Source organism: Tiliqua scincoides, chromosome 2 (assembly GCF_035046505.1).
Source record: "Tiliqua scincoides isolate rTilSci1 chromosome 2, rTilSci1.hap2, whole genome shotgun sequence".
Lineage (NCBI taxonomy): Eukaryota > Metazoa > Chordata > Lepidosauria > Squamata > Scincidae > Tiliqua > Tiliqua scincoides.
In genome coordinates, this window is record NC_089822.1 from 238780289 (window position 1) to 238797561 (window position 17273).

At 46.0% G+C, this 17273-nt stretch overlaps 1 protein-coding gene and 1 pseudogene across 1 annotated transcript in view; both read right to left on the reverse strand.

Moving 5' to 3' along the window:
- TAFA1 (TAFA chemokine like family member 1) overlaps positions 1–17273 on the reverse strand; it is a 396155-nt gene that overhangs the window by 133934 nt on the left and 244948 nt on the right. The window lies entirely within an intron of this gene.
- Positions 12703–12819, reverse strand: LOC136642501 (5S ribosomal RNA; annotated as a pseudogene).

The window sequence follows — 17273 nt, forward strand, 5'->3', positions numbered from 1 at the left end:
AGGCCCAGTGCCAACTGATGCTGGGCTCAGCACTGGTGGCATGTTGGTAGTGCCCGCGCAAATGTGCCTTACAGCACTTTTGTGACAGCCTGGACCGCCGGCGCTGCAGCCCCTAGGATTCGGTCTTAAAATCCTAATCCCAATTTAGCCCCTCGAAAGAAAGTCTTGCTCAGGATTCTGATCACTTTCTTGGGGCTACCTAGGGTCATATATAATAGGATTCACTGTTATCATAGTGCCCACCATGCCACACTAGGGCAGAAAGGCACGTCAAGGCACTAAATCAGTCAGTAATACCAATGGCTGGCACGCTGCCAGTTGTGGGAACAGAGGTGGGATAGAGTACTTGAGCAATGGACCCCCCCCTTCCCTGTAACTCTGTGCTGATGATTCTAACCAGAGCTTTGAAGTGAGCAGTACATGTAACTGCATTTGAATGGAAGCAAACGAGAGCACCACATTTCTATTTTTGTTTTAAAACTACTCTTAAGGGTTATGGTTTCAAATGGAGCTAGGGGAGGTATCTCCTGATTTTTTTTTCCTTTTTTTTTTTTTACTTCAACATAGCTAATAGCAACTTGGGGGGCATGCAACTGAAATCAGGAGACTAGCGTAAGGAAACGGTTAATCCTCTTCTCCCACGATCATAGCTCCAATCAAATTCAGAGCACGCCACAACTGCTTTCAAGAAGCACTTGGGTATGGAGAGGTGTTGAGACAGTTCTTCTAGCTCAGGTGTGGAAATGAGCCTTGAGGGATTGAAAAGTCCTCTCCAAAGGAGGGGTGAATGTCTCAAGCACTCAAAGTTTGCTTCTGGTCTTGAGCTTGGAGTTATGTGTCTCCTTCTCATTGGTACTAAAAACCCCGAAACATGCCCTTTGGTCATCCTTCCAGTAGTGAGGGCTGTAGAGACAGAGACTGGTAAGAGGAGTTCACTTCTTCCTTTTCCTCTGTCGGGCAGAAATTGGATCAGTACTGATGAAGACAAAGTATATATATCTTCATCTCAGGTGATCTGATTGACCCTGCCAGTGTCAAAATGTGGCCCGATTGTCTGATGACTCATGTCTCACCCACATGAAAGCCTTGGTTTTCACTGTGTTCATGCTGTTCATTCATGAGGGTCTAGCACACGGTGCTATGGTGCTGGTTTCTAAATAGCCACCGACATTTCAACATTTTCAAAATTTCAACATTTTGAAATTGTAATTCAGCAGAGAATTTTGACCATGTGTGCGAGTCATACAGGGCCTGACTTTGCCCAGACCCCTCCATTGTGTGAGGCAGTGGCACAGGATTACATGGCATCTGATTGGTTCTTAGCCTGGGGGCTGCACTTAACCAACCATTAGTCAGTGTTCTCAGGGGTTTTTCTCAGTCCTGCTCTGGACTGCAACCTCACTCACCATTCCCTTTGTACAGTCTTGGATTAGCTGGTTGCCCTCTCTGAGGAATTTTTTGCTTGCTTGGCCTTAGTTGGCAGTTTTTTTTTCACATACCTCAGACTGGATCATACAACTTTGTTCTATAAATCTGTGTTTCTCTCCTCTTAGCTCCCATATGGTCACTTTCAACAGGTGTTGTGCAGGCCACAGAGGCAGGATTAGGGATTTTGGTGAGCACACTGAGGAAAACAAAAGTCAGTGGGTGATCCAGTCCTACTCTTCAGAGGTTGCCAGCTCAGGGAGGCCCACTGGTGAGCCCTCTGGCTTGGATTGCAAATCAATGTTAAAGGCTTGGTAGAGTCTGGGTAGTTCAGTTCACTGTGTCTATCAATGCATCAGAGCTTTGAGTCAGATAGGGAATGCCTCCCTCCTGTCTCCTACCTACCCACCCCAGAATCTTGCATTGGCCGAGCTCGGCTTATTCCACTCTCCACAGGCCAGCATTCCTTTGTGTGCCAGCCTTGCCAACTCCCAAGGAGGCATGAACATGCCTTACGGCATGTTTGAACCCTCCTGGGCCAGCGCAAGGGACTTGCACTGGCCCAAGTGCAGCTCAGGATTGCGCTGTTAGTTGCCTACACTCTGGGGGAAGAGTCTTAGGCTTTACCTGTTACAGGCATTTTATCTGTATTCGTTTTAATAAAGTGATCTGGGTTAACCCAAGCCTCTGTCTTGGGTGTTTGGGGGGGAGCGGAAAGCATGGACAATGGGACATCACATAGGAACAGCAGAGAGTTGATGTATATTGAAGTACTTTTCTTGTTAAGCTGGTGTCAGGACCTAGGAACTGAGCACTAATAGGTAAAGTTGGCTTTATCTATGCATGCAGCATAATGATTGAGATGAATTTTGTTGTGGATAAGTAGCCCAAGACCTCCCAGCTGTGAACAAACATATGATCGATTTTTCTCTGGGTAAGGAATATCTGTTCCTTATTTGAATTGGAAAAAGGAGGTGTGCACTCACCTACGGGCCAGGGTGCTGCCATGTATTTCAGCTGGGCTTCCTTTGGAACCAGGGGTTTAATGCAATATTTCCTCATTGGCAGGAGATGAAACATTATGAAATTCAACTGCAACTTTCAACTGAACTACAAAAAGGGTTAATATTATTTTACCATTGTGTGCTCTTTTGGAAACAGTGTAGAAGCTGAACAGAGGTTGTGATGACAGGAACCATGATAAAGAGGGGGGTGGAAAAAATGTTTATAAAACAATTCAGGTGCTTAAAAGAAAATTATATTCATGGTATCTCCCCTTTGTTACAGGTTTCATTATATATAGACAGTCTCATAGGATATTTCCTGGAGATAATCAGCAGCACCTGCTGATTACTTTCATATATTTTGCATTATGTCCAGTTTATGTTGGGCAGAAATACATAGGTTAATTAAATCACAGATAGTCTATACCAGGTGGTCAAAAGGATGGTTTATGTAACTTTAGAAAAGATATTAGAATCATAGATCATAGAATCATAGAGTTGAACAGGTTATGGTTCAGGATGTGGACTCACCTCCCTGCATTACAATCTCTGAGCATGAACTGGAGGTTGTCCATGACTTTGTGTACCTTGGCTCAACGATCTCCCACACTCTTTCTCTCGATACCGAGCTAAACAAACGCATCGGTAAAGCAGCTACCACGTTTTCCAGACTCACAAAGAGAGTCTGGTCCAACAAGAAGCTGACGGAACATACCAAGATCCAGGTCTACAGAGCTTGCGTCCTGAGTACACTTCTGTACTGCAGTGAGTCATGGACTCTTCGCTCACAACAGGAGAGGAAACTGAGCGCTTTCCACATGCGCTGCCTCTGACGCATCCTCGGCATCACCTGGCAGGACAAAGTTCCAAACAACACAGTCCTGGAACGTGCTGGAATCCCTAGCATGTATTCACTGCTGAAACAGAGACGCCTGCGTTGGCTTGGCCATGTCGTGAGAATGGATGATGGCCGGATCCCAAAGGATCTCCTCTATGGAGAACTCGTGCAAAGAAAGCGCCCTACAGGTAGACCACAGCTGCGATACAAGGACATCTGCAAGAGGGATCTGAAGGCCTTAGGGATGGACCTCAACAAGTGGGAAACCCTGGCCTCTGAGCGGCCCGCTTGGAGGCAGGCTGTGCAGCATGGCCTTTCCCAGTTTGAAGAGTCACTTTGCCAACAGTCTGAGGCTAAGAGGCAAAGAAGGAAGGCCCATAGCCAGGGAGACAGACCAGGGACAGACTGCACTTGCTCCCGGTGTGGAAGGGATTGTCACTCCCGGATTGGCCTTTTCAGCCACACTAGACGCTGTGCCAGAACCACCTTTCAGAGCGCGATACCATAGTCTTTCGAGACTGAAGGTTGCCAATACATAGAGTTGAACATTGCCCAACTAGTCCAACCCCCTGCCTATAGCAGGAAATCGTCCTACAGAATCTCCAGCAGGTGCCTGCTTGAAGATCTCCAGTAAAGGAGAATCCACGACCTCTCTTGGCAATCTGTTCCACTGCTGAACTGCCCTTATTGTCAAGAATTTCTTCCTGATGTCCAACTGGAATCTCCACTCTTGCCATTTGAACCCATTTGATCTAGTTCTACTCTCAGATAACAAATTTATCCCTTCTTCCTTATGGCAGCCCTTCAGGTATTTGAAGAGCACTATCATATCCCCTCTCAGCCTTCTCTTCTCCAGGCTAACCATACCAAGTTTTTTCAACCTTTCCTTGTAGGGCTTGTTCTGTAGCCCACTGATCATTCTCGTTGCTCTCCTCTGAACCTGCTCCAGTTTGGCTGCATCTTTCCTAAAGTCCAGAACTGGACACAGTACTCCAGGAGAGGTCTAACCAATGCGGAGTAAAGCAGAATCACTACTTCCTGCAACTCGGAAGCTACATTTAGCCGAATGCAACTGATTTGGACTTCGTATTAAATGTCAAAATTGCAGCCCAAATTTGTAATACTAGGTGTTGGAAAAAGACAATACTAAATTTGAATTATTAAAACAGAAAATAAAAAAAGAATGCAATTTCCATGGCAAAGCTAGGATACAGTCTGCATGGTCTGCTACTGCATCACCTGGTGATAGGGATTTAGTTAGGATTGGTCTGCCAGTCTCGTTCACCTTGAATCATTCACTGTTGCTTCCTTCTCCACCCTCAAGGCTTTGCATGGAGGGGAAACTAAGAGGTGGTAGTATCTATGGAAGTTGGTGCTCTGCATTTGAGTTTTTGGCAACAATTTAATATTGTTGTTGTTCAGTTGTTAAGTCATGTCCAACTCCTCTTGACCCCATGGACCACAGCACACCAGGCCTCCCTGTCTACTGCTAACTTTTGGAGTGTGTCCAAATTCATGTTCATTGCCTCCATGACACTATCTAACCATCTCATCCTCAGCCATCCCCTTCTCCTTTTGCCTTTGATTTTTCCCAGCATTAGGGTCTTTTCTAAAGAGCCCTGCCTTCTCATGAGATGACCAAAATATTTAAGCTTCAGTATCTGTCCTTCCAATGAACAGGCAGGGTTGATTTTTTGTAGGATCTGAACTCCTTGCAGTCCAAGGGATTCTTCAGAGTCATCTCCAATACCATAATTTGAAAGCATCTATTCTTTGGCGCTCAACCCTCCTTATGGTCCACCTCTCACAGCCATACTGGGAAAACCATAGCTTTGACTATATGAACCTTTGTCAATAAGGTGATGTCTCAGCTTTTAATTGTCTAGGCCAGCGATTTTCAACCTTTTTTCATCTCATACCACACTGACAGGGCACTAAAATGGTCAAGGCACACCATCAGATCCCCCATTGGCCATACTAATGAATGATCTTCCCCCAAATTCCTGTGGCACACCTGTGGACCACTTGCAGCACACCAGTGTGCCACAGCACAGTGGTTGAAAATGACTGGTCTAGGCTTTACCATTGCTTTCCTCTCAAGAAGCAAGCATCTTTTAATTTCAAGGCTGCCATCTCTGTCAGGCTCAAGTATTCGCATACACTTCCAAACATACAGATTAACCACTTGCACAGGCTCAAACCCAGTGTTGGCATCAGTGATTGACCAAGTGGGGCGCTGGCTGAAGGCACATCAGAGGCCCACATGACTGGGGTGACTCCTGATCCCTCAACAAAGGGATCAGGCACTGATAGAGCTGAGTGTGCCATCAGGGGGCAAACAGAGGGTACCCATAGGAAAACCAGAGCAGGGCATTTCCCCATGTTCCCCAGCAACCTGGTTCTGGTACTGCTTGTGCTTCTGAGTTGTTACTCGGCATGTACAAATGTTCTAGCCCATTGTGAGTCAAACAATGGAGCGCTTGTACATCCCTAAAACAAAGATTTAAGACAACAACAAATATTTTCAAAGAAATTAGCCACGTACGTGGCTGATTGAAAGAAAAATTACCCAAAAAAGTGATGGGCACAAAAACATACAAAACAGCAGCAATGATAAGAAGACGTATCCCCTGCCACAGGATAGGGAACAAAAGACTTTGACATAAGTAGTGATGGTTAATGTCGGGGAATGACTGCAACCTGTCTTTTGTAATCTCAAACTCCATCACAAAATCCACTTGGAGGCAGCATATGAGCTGAGCTGGCCTGCCATGCATTGCGCACCCTCGCTGGCTCTTATCTGCTAAATTGCTTTGCAGCAACCTCCCTCCTTGCCCTTGACCACATTTGAAAAGTATTTGTCTCCGGCTTCCAAAAATATGACAAGTCTACTTTGTGGCTTCCAAATATCGGAGGGTATAATTTTCTTTTAATAACCCCTTGATGCATTTTTTTCCTTGCTGCTGATGGATGTCGGAAGACTCGAAAATGACTGGGAGACTAGTGCTATGTTCATTAATCAAATGAATCCCTCCACCAAGAATGGTAGAAGATAATGTAAAGAAAAACCACATCACGCGATGGCTGAAATAGAAAAAAGGGTGCGGGAACCAAAAAGGCAAATGAAAATTACACTGCCTGGCATTCTGAGATTCTCCTGTGTTCGAACTCCAGCTCTTCAGCAGCACAAGATAGGAGTGAAGAAGGGCAATTATCTTCAACGTGAAGATGTAGCACTCAGGCGCTGAAGCAATATTCTCAAGCTCTCTCAAAGCACAGCAAAGTCTTAATCCTTTCTGCTCAAGCAGAAGGTTCAAATATTAATCACCTGGCCAGCCTCTGCTTTGTTAAAAATCTCCTTCCTGGCTGGCATTAGTGACACCTTGCTCTCTTTTCAAAAGATGAATTGGATTATTCCCCAGGAGCCAGTCAAGAACATTATGAGATAGTCGACTATCTGGGTACAGCCACAAGTTAAAAAAGATATTACAGCTCAATCCTATCCAACTCCCCTGGCACAGTGTTCACAGCATCCTGCAGAGGTGTTTTGGGTGCTGGAGATCTCCTCAGGGTAATTGTCCCAAGGTAAGCCCCAGCAGCCACTATGGGTCAACTCAGACCTGTGCCAGCTCAATAACTGGTGCAAGTCTGCATTATTGGCCTGGGAGGGTAGATTGGCCTGGGATTCAGCGTGGTCTGCCGTTGACAATCCCACCTCCCTCCTAGGTCTGATCCACCCTCCTTCCTGCTCCTGTCACCTCAACATTCCCCCTATCCCATCCCCCGTTCCACCTACCCACTTCCCTCGTCCTTTCCCCACCCCATTCCACCCCCTGGCCAAGCTTACCTGTTCTGGCTGGCTTCTAATGATCGGCTGGTGTGTGTGCAGGAAGGCTCTAGCCTTCCCACTGGAACTCCAGCAGCACACACTCTTTACAGCAGCCAGTGCCGGTAGAAGGGCAGCCTATTAGGATTGGGATGTTAATTAGTTAAGGATATTAATTTAGGAATCTACGATTTGTAATTCCATGTATACAGATGGCAACGGAAACACTCAGTGAACCATCACAGGCCAGTGAGGGGTACCATGAGAGTCCAACAAGAAGCTGGTCCAACAAGAAGCTGACAGAACATACCAAGATCTAGGTCTACAGAGCTTGCGTCCTGAGTACACTTCTGTACTGCAGCGAGTCATGGACTCTTCGCTCACAACAGGAGAGGAAACCGAACGCTTTCCACCTGCACTGCCTCCGATGCATCCTCGGCATCACCTGGCAGGACAAAGTTCCAAACAACACAGTCCTGGAATGAGCTGGAATCCCTAGCATGTATGCACTGCTGAAACAGAGATGCCTGCGTTGGCTCGGTCATGGAGAACTCGTGCAAGGAAAGCACCCTACAGGTAGACCACAGCTGTGATACAAGGACATCTGCAAGAGGGATCTGAAGGCCTTAGGAGTGGACCTCAACAGGTGGGAAACCCTGGCCTCTGAGCGGCCCGCTTGGAGGCAGGCTGTGCAGCATGGCCTTTCCCAGTTTGGAGAGACACTTGGCCAACAGTCTGAGGCAAAGAGGCAAAGAAGGAAGGCCCATAGCCAGGGAGACAGACCAGGGACAGACTGCACTTGCTCCCGGTGTGGAAGGGATTGTCACTCCCGGATTGGCCTTTTCAGCCACACTAGATGCTGTTCCAGAACCACCATTCAGAGCGCGATACCATAGTCTTTCGAGCCTGAAGGTTGCCAACAGTATACAGATGGCAACGGAAACACTCAGTGAACCATCACAGGCCAGTGAGGGTTACCATGAGGGCCCAGTGCAGATCTCTGCTCCAATACCCCAGCAACCTAATACCAGCACCGAGTTACACCATGGTTCATAGTTGCCTACTTCCTCTATCCCTATATCTACCTTTCAATTCCCCCCTTTCTGTGGCCATCTGCAGTGCTCCATTTATATTCAGACATGCACTATTTATTTATTTATTTATTTATTTATTTATTTATTTATTTATTGGATTTGTATTCCGCCTTTCTCTCCGAAGGGCACCCAAGGCAGCTAACAATGAAGTAAAAAAATACAAGTAGACATTAAAAATACAAAACATTTAAAAACAATTAAAAACATGATAAGATACATAGCAGCATAAGTTATAAATTTATAAAAAACAGCCCTTATGGTGCCTCAAAGGCTTTCCTGAATAAAAAAGTCTTCAGGCCCCGCCGGAACGCTAGTAATGAGGAAGCTGCTCTCACTTCAAAGGGGAGGGAATTCCATAGTGCAGGTGCCACCACCGAAAAGGCCCTGTTTCTGGCTGCCATTCCCTTCACCGCTCTCAATGATGGCACAACCAACGCCCCTTCTGATGACTTGAGAGAACGGACTGGATTATACGGAAGAAGGCGGTCTCTCAAATACGCTGGTCCCAAGCTGTTTAGGGCTTTAAAGGTCATCACCAGCACCTTGAATTCAGCCCAGAAATGAATGGGCAGCCAGTGCAGCCACCGGAGTAGCAGAGTGACAGAGTCAAACTGCTGACCCCCAGCAACCACCCGAGCCGCCGCATTCTGCACTAGTTGTAGCTTCCGGACTGTCTTCAGGGGCAGCCCCACGTAGAGCGTGTTACAATAATCTAATCTTGATGTCACTATGGCATGGACCACCGTGGCCAGATCCACCTGAGACAGGTATGGCCACAACTGGCGCACCAGCCGAAGCTGGGCAAAGGCACCCCTGGCCACAGCTGACACCTGGACATCCAGGAGGAGCTGCGAGTCCAGGAGAACCGCCAAGCTGCAAACCTGCTCTTTCAGGGGGAGTGCAACCCCATTCAGAAACTATTTAGAAACATGTATATCCTGCCTTTACATTTGTGGCACTCAAGGAGGCTAACAACAGGGCAATCTAGTCAGTTAAAAGTATATTTTTAAATGTGCAGGTTGAAGAAGAAGAAGAAAAACACTCTGGTCTCATTTATTATTTGACCAAGAATATTCTTGGACAAGACATTGGGTGTAGCACCTTGATTGTTCCATCCCACCCAGCATGCTTCATAAGATGGTAAGAAGGATGTACAGTATGGTCAGCTTGCTTCTTCTCCCATTTGTTGGCATCCTTCAGTCTCGGAAGACTATGGTATTGCACTCTGAATGGTGGTTCTGGAACAGAGTGTTCTCTCCAGTGCGCGAAGCCTGTATAGAGCAGATATGGAGGATGGACTGTTACCCATGCAGCAAATCCCCCCTCTCCACATTGCTGAAATAGTCCAACGGAAAGGCAGAAGCCAATACGGTTGGTTCCAGTGGCATCGCAGGAGTTGCCAGAACGTGACTGTGTTCAGCCATGAACTGCCTCAGGGACTCCGGCTCCGGATTTTGCCTCGAGGTTGACTCCTGAAGCCTTTTCCATAACTGGATGTAGCCACAAGGCAGTGGAGGTTTGGGATCAGAGTTTTCCTTCTTTCAGGTGAGCTGCCTTCCCAGGCTGACGAGTCCCATCTACCCGGTGGCTGTTTAGTCACCTCTTACGACAAGTGCAGCCAAACTGAGGGCCTATTCTTATCCCCAGCCCATTTGGCTCCCATTTGGCTGCTCAGGAAAAGGAGCCATTGTATTCCTTTTGAATCGTCTTCTCTGAAAGGGATAATGGGATGCTACAACAGAGACTTCATGTATACTGTTCTCTATCATAGCCTTTGATACTTCTTATATTCAAAATACATGTTTTGTAATGTCAGGCTGGCTACAGCCAAAGGTTAATCACCCCATATTTCAGACCTCGCAATCTATATGTATTGAATCCATATTCATTCAGTCTCAGATAGTTCCTCCAAAATACATTAAATGGAAATCGACCTGTACCAGGGAACCGACCTTTCCACTATTACTTATAGCTATGTCTTTGTCCAATTGAGAGGGGAACTAAAGTCCTCTGGATTAGTGCAAATCTGCCTTACTCCAGAAGTTGCTAACTCTGACACTTGGAGTTTTTCCTCTTTGCAGGAGGACATGGTTTTTCCTTGCATGGTCAGCATGCACGGTCATACTTGATTAACGTTCTGCTTTTCAGCTAGAGCCTCAATGAACTGGCTTTTGGCCCATCCCTGGAAAATGCTCAAAAAACCTATTCTTACATTAATATGTGGAAAGGCAACCAAGGAATGTGGAAGGTGTCAGCAGCATGCATTTAATCACCTAACCATTGCCTGGCACAGGTAGACAGCAGAAGGTAGTGATGTGCACTGGTAGGGCTTGTTTCATTCATTATTCACTTGTTCCAAAATGAATGAGCAGGGCTTTGAATGAGTGATGCATAAGAGCAATGGATCAGCAGCAAATCTAGAGCTGGGCAAACGGGACAAATTCCCTGAGCATTGAGCCTGTGTGACTCTAGGACTCACCGGAAGCCACACTAAGGCTCCTGACAAGGACGGAAACTGTATTTCTGGTTTTCCAGAGGTACAGTTTAAGACTGCAGAGAAGGCTTTCCCAGTTAATCTTAATGTTGCTTGAGGATCCATTGCATTTAAAAGGTAAGGCGAGTCATCTCATGGGGGGGGGGAGGGTGGCATCACAGACCTTTGCTCTGGGAGTGGGGAGGGGTGAGTTCACCACTGTAATGAATGGTCATTTTCAACCCATGGGTTATTCACTCACACCTCATTTGGGCTGGGGGGGAGGGGGGATGATTTAAATGCCCAGTACCCATTTTATAAAATTAAGGCTGCAATCTTAGCCACACTTTCCTGGGAGTCAATCTCACTGGACATAATGGGACTTACATCTCAGTAGACATGCAAAGGACTGGGCTTTAACAGTAATAATTTAAAGTGCCTATCTATCTAATGGAACAAAGCCATTCCACTGCAGCGATTTTCAACTGGTGTGCCACAAATGGTCCTCAGGTGTGCTGCGGGAGTTTGGGGAAGGGTAATTTATTAGTAGGGGCCTTTGGAGATGTGAGCCCCCCCCCCAGCAGCATGGTATGCCTTATCAATTGTCAAAAAACTTATGGGGTGCCCTGAAAATTTTAGTGCATTGTCAGTGTCTCTTGAGATGGACATGTTTGAAAACCGCTGCATTAGAATCTATGGGCAATAGGACAGACTAGAATATGACTGCTGGAAAGCAAAAGCATCCCATCTCGGGGAACCTTGGGACACACAGGTTCTCTGCAATGGCTTTTGCTCCATTGCAGGAGGGGCAATTTAATCACACCTGGAAAATGGCTATGAGGGAAGCCCACACACTCTAGCTGACCATCTTGCACCAACAGCCTCATTGCCCAGTAAAAGCATAAACACATGAAATTCATGAAAGTATATAAAATTGCACCATGTGAGTAACATGCCGGATATTAGTTTAATGAATGTGTTAGCAGATGAACAAGTTTTTTAAAATAGTGAACATGACTGGAGTAACAACAATGCTTTTGGTTTTGGTGTTGCACACCTGTACAAGAAGATGACTGAAAAATGTGACTGCCACAGGGTCCAATAGGCAGGTGTGCCTTCATAGACCATTCCACTATCTTGCTAGTCAACCCTTCAGCTGTTTGAATGCCCACTGACCTTTCTCCAAGTAGATCAGTGGGATGTCAGCATTTTGACCTTTAGCTACTTTCTGACCTCAACTGGATACAAGTAACTCATTAGAAGGGATGGGCCACGACTCAGATGAGTTGAACATGTGAAAACACACTCGTACAAATTCGAGTCACTCGTGTCAAAAACTTGGACACTGACTCCGGACTCAGGAGTTTTACCCTAAAAATGAAAAAACTCAATAGACTCAAGACTCGCTTTTCTGCATGCTTGCATCTTTCTTTCTTTCTTTCTTTTTCGCCACTTGCGTGACTCAACTTGTTTCTCAAAAAGACTTGCTCGAGTCAAAATACTTTAAAAATGGCTCAGGACAAGTTGTGACTGCCACCATTACAACTTGTGGAGTCAAGGGGGTGGAGACTCAGGACTCAACTCGGGACTTGGGGAGTTTGGCTCCAGCACATCCCTGCTCATTAGTGAATGCTATAAGTAAACATTAAGGACCATTAGAACATGAAGGAGTGGCATCTTGTATATGTTTGCAAAGCCTGGTGGCATGCAGGTCATGCGCTTTTAGTCCCACCCCATCACAAGGGATAGCGGGAGGGCAAAAGGGTGGGACTTGCAGCTGAAGCCATGTCACCTGCTCATTTAGGCTCCAGCTGTGGTCCCCCCTTCCACTCCCTGATTCTGAGATTAGCTGGCCGCCTGTTAAGGGACTGGATAGGAATTTTTCCATGCAAGTTTCAAGCAAGTTTGGGTAGGTAGGTTAAGACCCTGGTGACCACCTGGGGGCAGTAAGACCTGTTTGAAGTCTCTGTCTGCTCATGCTTGCTTGCCCAGCTTGATGACTGGTTGGTTGGCAACCTTCAGTCTCGAAAGACTATGGTATAAGCCTACAGCACCCGCTATTCCCAGGCAGTCTCCCATCCAAGTACTAACCAGGCCTGACCCTGCTTAGCTTCCAAGATCAGATGAGATCAAGCATGTGCAGGGTAACAGTTGCAGGCGGGAATTCCTTCAGGTGGCGTACTCCAGGTGCATGAGGCTTGACCTGTGGCCAGCATTATCCAGCTGCCTCAACCCCTTGGGTTCACTGAGAAAGGGCTGTTGAGCTCTGCAACCCTGCACGGCCTGGAGTCAAGTGGTTTGCCCATGTACCTTCATGGGCGAGGTGGACGGTTAGGTCTGTTGTCCCCAATTTAGAACCTGCATGGATCTGGGTATAGAGTTAGGACCCTGCTGTAATTATGTAGAGTTAATAAAGTGGCCCTTTCATCCAACGGAACTCTGTCTTTGTCTTCATTGGGGGATGTGGGCATAAATACCATATTTTAAAAAAAAAGTGTGGCTATTTTAATTCTAGGCGTATTTTTCACCTTTCATTGTTTTACATGAAGAATCTTCTATCTTTTCCCCTTTTTTCTACACGCTTGAAGTCACATTTGATTTAAATTGATACCAGATAATGATGATAAAAGCGAGCATGCCCAAGCTTTGGACGCGGGGGTGGGAATCCACAGATTGTTAGGTTAATGAATGTAGTAATTAAGCCTACTTTTATGATCCGCGAGGAAGTTGAAAGAACTGTACAAAATGTGCAAAGTTGATTGGAAATGGGAAATTCACGCCAGACAAGCCGTTAATTACTGAAGACACCATGGCTGTGTTTTTTGCATTAAGACAGAGGCTCCATCCTCTTTGGAAAATGCACGAGCAATGAGAGTAATGTGATGTGAAATTCCCTTCATAGGGAGCATCAGATCACAGGCGTTGGGGGGTTTCTAAGTGTCTCGGCATTCTTTTGATGAATCACCTGCCATCCACCAGGGATTCCATCCACATTCTGACAACCTTGATCTGCAACAGGGAATGAGTAATGCCAGCCAGCCAATCAGGAGAGAGAGGCATGATCAAAGGAGCCGAGTTGTTCAGATTTCTGCCTTTAAAGCCTCAGAGTTGGACAGCCCCGGGTTAAGCCTGCAGAAATTCAGGTTCTTTATCAGCAGGCACGCACAAGTTATCTGAAAGCAGATTTTATTTTCAAATCCCTAATGCCCAGGTATTAATATCTGGATCACAAAAAGCAAACCTGATGTGTTGTGGGAATGAGCTACCAACCAACTTTTTCCACTCCTGTGGTATACGTTGGGAAGAGAACTGTTCCTATGCTATATATTACACAATTTCACTGACACAAGTATTATGAATCTCACCGGTAAGGAAAATAACACAAGAATCAGCCCTGGATATCTGAGTTTAAAGGGCATAAAACATGTGGAATGCATGGAATGATTAGTTTAAGGGGGAAGATGAGAAATTATTAAAGTACAATGAAAATGAACGCTATAAATAAGAACATAAGAACAGCCCCACTGGATCAGGCCATAGGCCCATCTAGTCCAGCTTCCTATATCTCACAGCGGCCCACCAAATGCCCCAGGGAGCACACCAGATAACAAGAGACCTCATCCTGGTGCCCTCCCTTGCATCTGACATTCTGACATAGCCCATTTCTAAAATCAGGAGGTTGCGCATACACATCATGGCTTGTAACCCGTAATGGATTTTTCCTCCAGAAACTTGTCCAATCCCCTTTTAAAGGCGTCCAGGCCAGTCGCCATCACCACATCCTGTGGCAAAGAGTTCCACAGACCAACCACACGCTGAGTAAAGAAATATTTTCTTTTTTCTGTTCTATGTCTCAGCTACAACTGAGAAGGCTCTGACACATGACTCAACAGATCCTCCAAATTTGGGTACTGCAGCTGAGAAGGCTCTGACATGACTCAATGGATCCTGGAGGGAGGGGGAGCAGGGAGTAGAGCCTCAGTTGCTGAATGGATTGGGCAAGCAGATTTAGATAGAAAAATATGGTATCCCAACAGATCAATCATATCCACACTTTCCTGGGCGTAAGCCCCATTGACTCTAATGGGATTTACTTCTGAATAGATATGCATAGGATTGGGCTGCCAGTTTGCAGCTATTAAAGGTTTAAAAGTTATATCCAAGATCTTGAATTAGGCCTGGAATTGCTTTGGTAGCCATCCAATGACAATGATACAAGATAGGAGTTAAGTGCTCCCAAGTGTGCACCACAGCGAGAATCCAGGATTTCACACTTTGTTCCAGCTGAAGTTTCCAAATGTGGTTATGTGATACAACAAATGATGATAGATCAATGATTTTTACAAACAACCTTCTGCTAATTTCCCCCCAGTGCTTGGGGTTGGACTGTTTGGAGACTGCACTTTCTCTTTCTAAAGCCTTGAAACGATGAATAGGACCTAGTTCCAATGTTTACTGGTACAGAAAGGAATGATAATATTCAGTAGTAATTATTTCTGCATCTAAAGCAAAATGGCAACCAAAACCTTTAATTGTAGTTTCCCTGGGGCAGAGATAGTTTTTAACTCTGCTCACAGCCTCCACGCTTAGATGGTTCTTGGTAGCAGGGGCTGAATAAAAAATAGTTTTACTATTTTTGATGATAAATGCAGTTTTACTAGTAGAACCACTTTTATTATTTTTACTTGTACAAAATAGTTGTACTATTAACTGCCAGTGTGAATACAGAAATGGATGTTCCATACTGATATGACAGAGCACACCATGGGTTACGCCAACATAACTGTGTGAGGCAAACAGGGCCTCTGGGAGGAATTTTATCAGTTTCTTTTGGGCCCCTTTGCAAAGGGGGTGGCGTGAAACAGCAGGGGGTGGTGATGGGCAAGCAGAATGGAGGTAGGGAGGGGTAAAACAGCATGGCGGACACTCCTTTATGGCAAGCAGATCCACAAGCCATAAGCTACTATAGCAGGCCAGTTTCGTTCCAGATTTGACACTATGTTAAGGAGTGTCATGAATGCATTCCTTGGCCCAGTTGATATGGCTTGCCAGTAGCTCAGTTGAAAGCTCGTGGTAATGTCCCCAGCATCCTGTGCGGGCAACAAGTCTCAGTAGATAGGAAAATGTAAGATCCCAGGAAATTTCTGGGCCCCTCCTTTGGCTGCTGGGCCCTGTTTTTGAATCTGGGCCTGAGTACAAATCACCCCCCTCTCCTAGGCCCTGGAGGCAGACTAGCCTTCTGTGACATCATTTGCAATACCCCTACTACTACAAAATCTACTATACAAAATATACTACTGATACAAAATCAACGCTGACTACATCTACTGCAACATGTCAAACACATGAATTTGCAACTGGTTCCAAGCTGGCCAAAGACCTTTAGGATGTTTTTAGTTTTAGTTGAACACCTGTAAAATAAGCAACCATGTGCAGTAGCCCTCAAAGAAACTTCACCTCTTATAGAAACTTGATTCGCTTCCCATGAAAAACTTAAGGTGTTTCTTCTCATCTCTAGGGAGGAGTCCTGAAATTTACTTTGAAATTTCATTTGGTATGACATTTCTGTGCCAGCCCTAGCAATCACCTACAAAAGCTCACACTCAAATCTTTCCAGTTACTCTTAGAGCCCAATGCTATAGAAGGTTTATGGCAGTGAACCTCCCGATCTGCTGCCATAAGTCTTCTTACAGCATTGTAAATGTCATGCTGCCGTTGTGCACACTGGAGCCGCTGATTCAAATAATAATAAAAATAATAAAACTTTATTTTTATCCCGCCCTTCTCCCTAACGGGACCCAGGGCGGCTAACAACATATTAAAAAACAATAGAATTTAAAAACATTAATACAAACAGATAAAAACATTTAAAAACACACTACAGGGCCATCAAAACAGTAGTCAGATTAAAAGAGTAAAAGAGCAGATCACCGAGGCATCAAGCCTGTAAAACTAAAAGATGTATAAAAAAAGTTAAGAAGGCCAGAAATCAGAAGGCTTGTTTAAACAACAGTGTTTTCAGGCCTCGCCAAAAGCTCTCAAGAGAGGGAGCCATTCTCAAGTCAAGGGGAAGGGAGTTCCATAATGTTGGTGCCACTACCGAGAAGGCCCTATTTCTTGCAGCCACCCCCCGGACCTCCTTGGGTGGCGGCACTTGCAAGAAGGCCTTCTCTGATGACCTGAGATGGCGAGCCGGATTGTACGGGAGTAGGCGGTCTCTAAGATATCCTGGCCCAGAGCAGTATAGGGCTTTAAAGGTCAAAACCAGCACCTTGAATTGGGCCCGGAAACGAATGGGCAGCCAATGCAGCCCCCGGAGAAGCGGGCTGACAGAGTCAAACCGCCTGGCTCCGGTGACCACACGGGCCGCCGCATTCTGTACTAATTGTAGTTTCCGAACCGTCTTCAGGGGCAGCCCCACATAGAGCGCGTTACAGTAATCTAACCTCGATGTCACCATGGCATGGATCACCGTGGCCAGGTCTGCACGATCCAAGTATGGTCGCAGCTGGCGCACCAGCCGAAGCTGAGCAAAGGCCCCCCTAGCCACAGCCGCCACCTGGGAATCCAGGAGCAGCTGCAAATCCAGGAGGACCCCCAAGCTACGAACCTG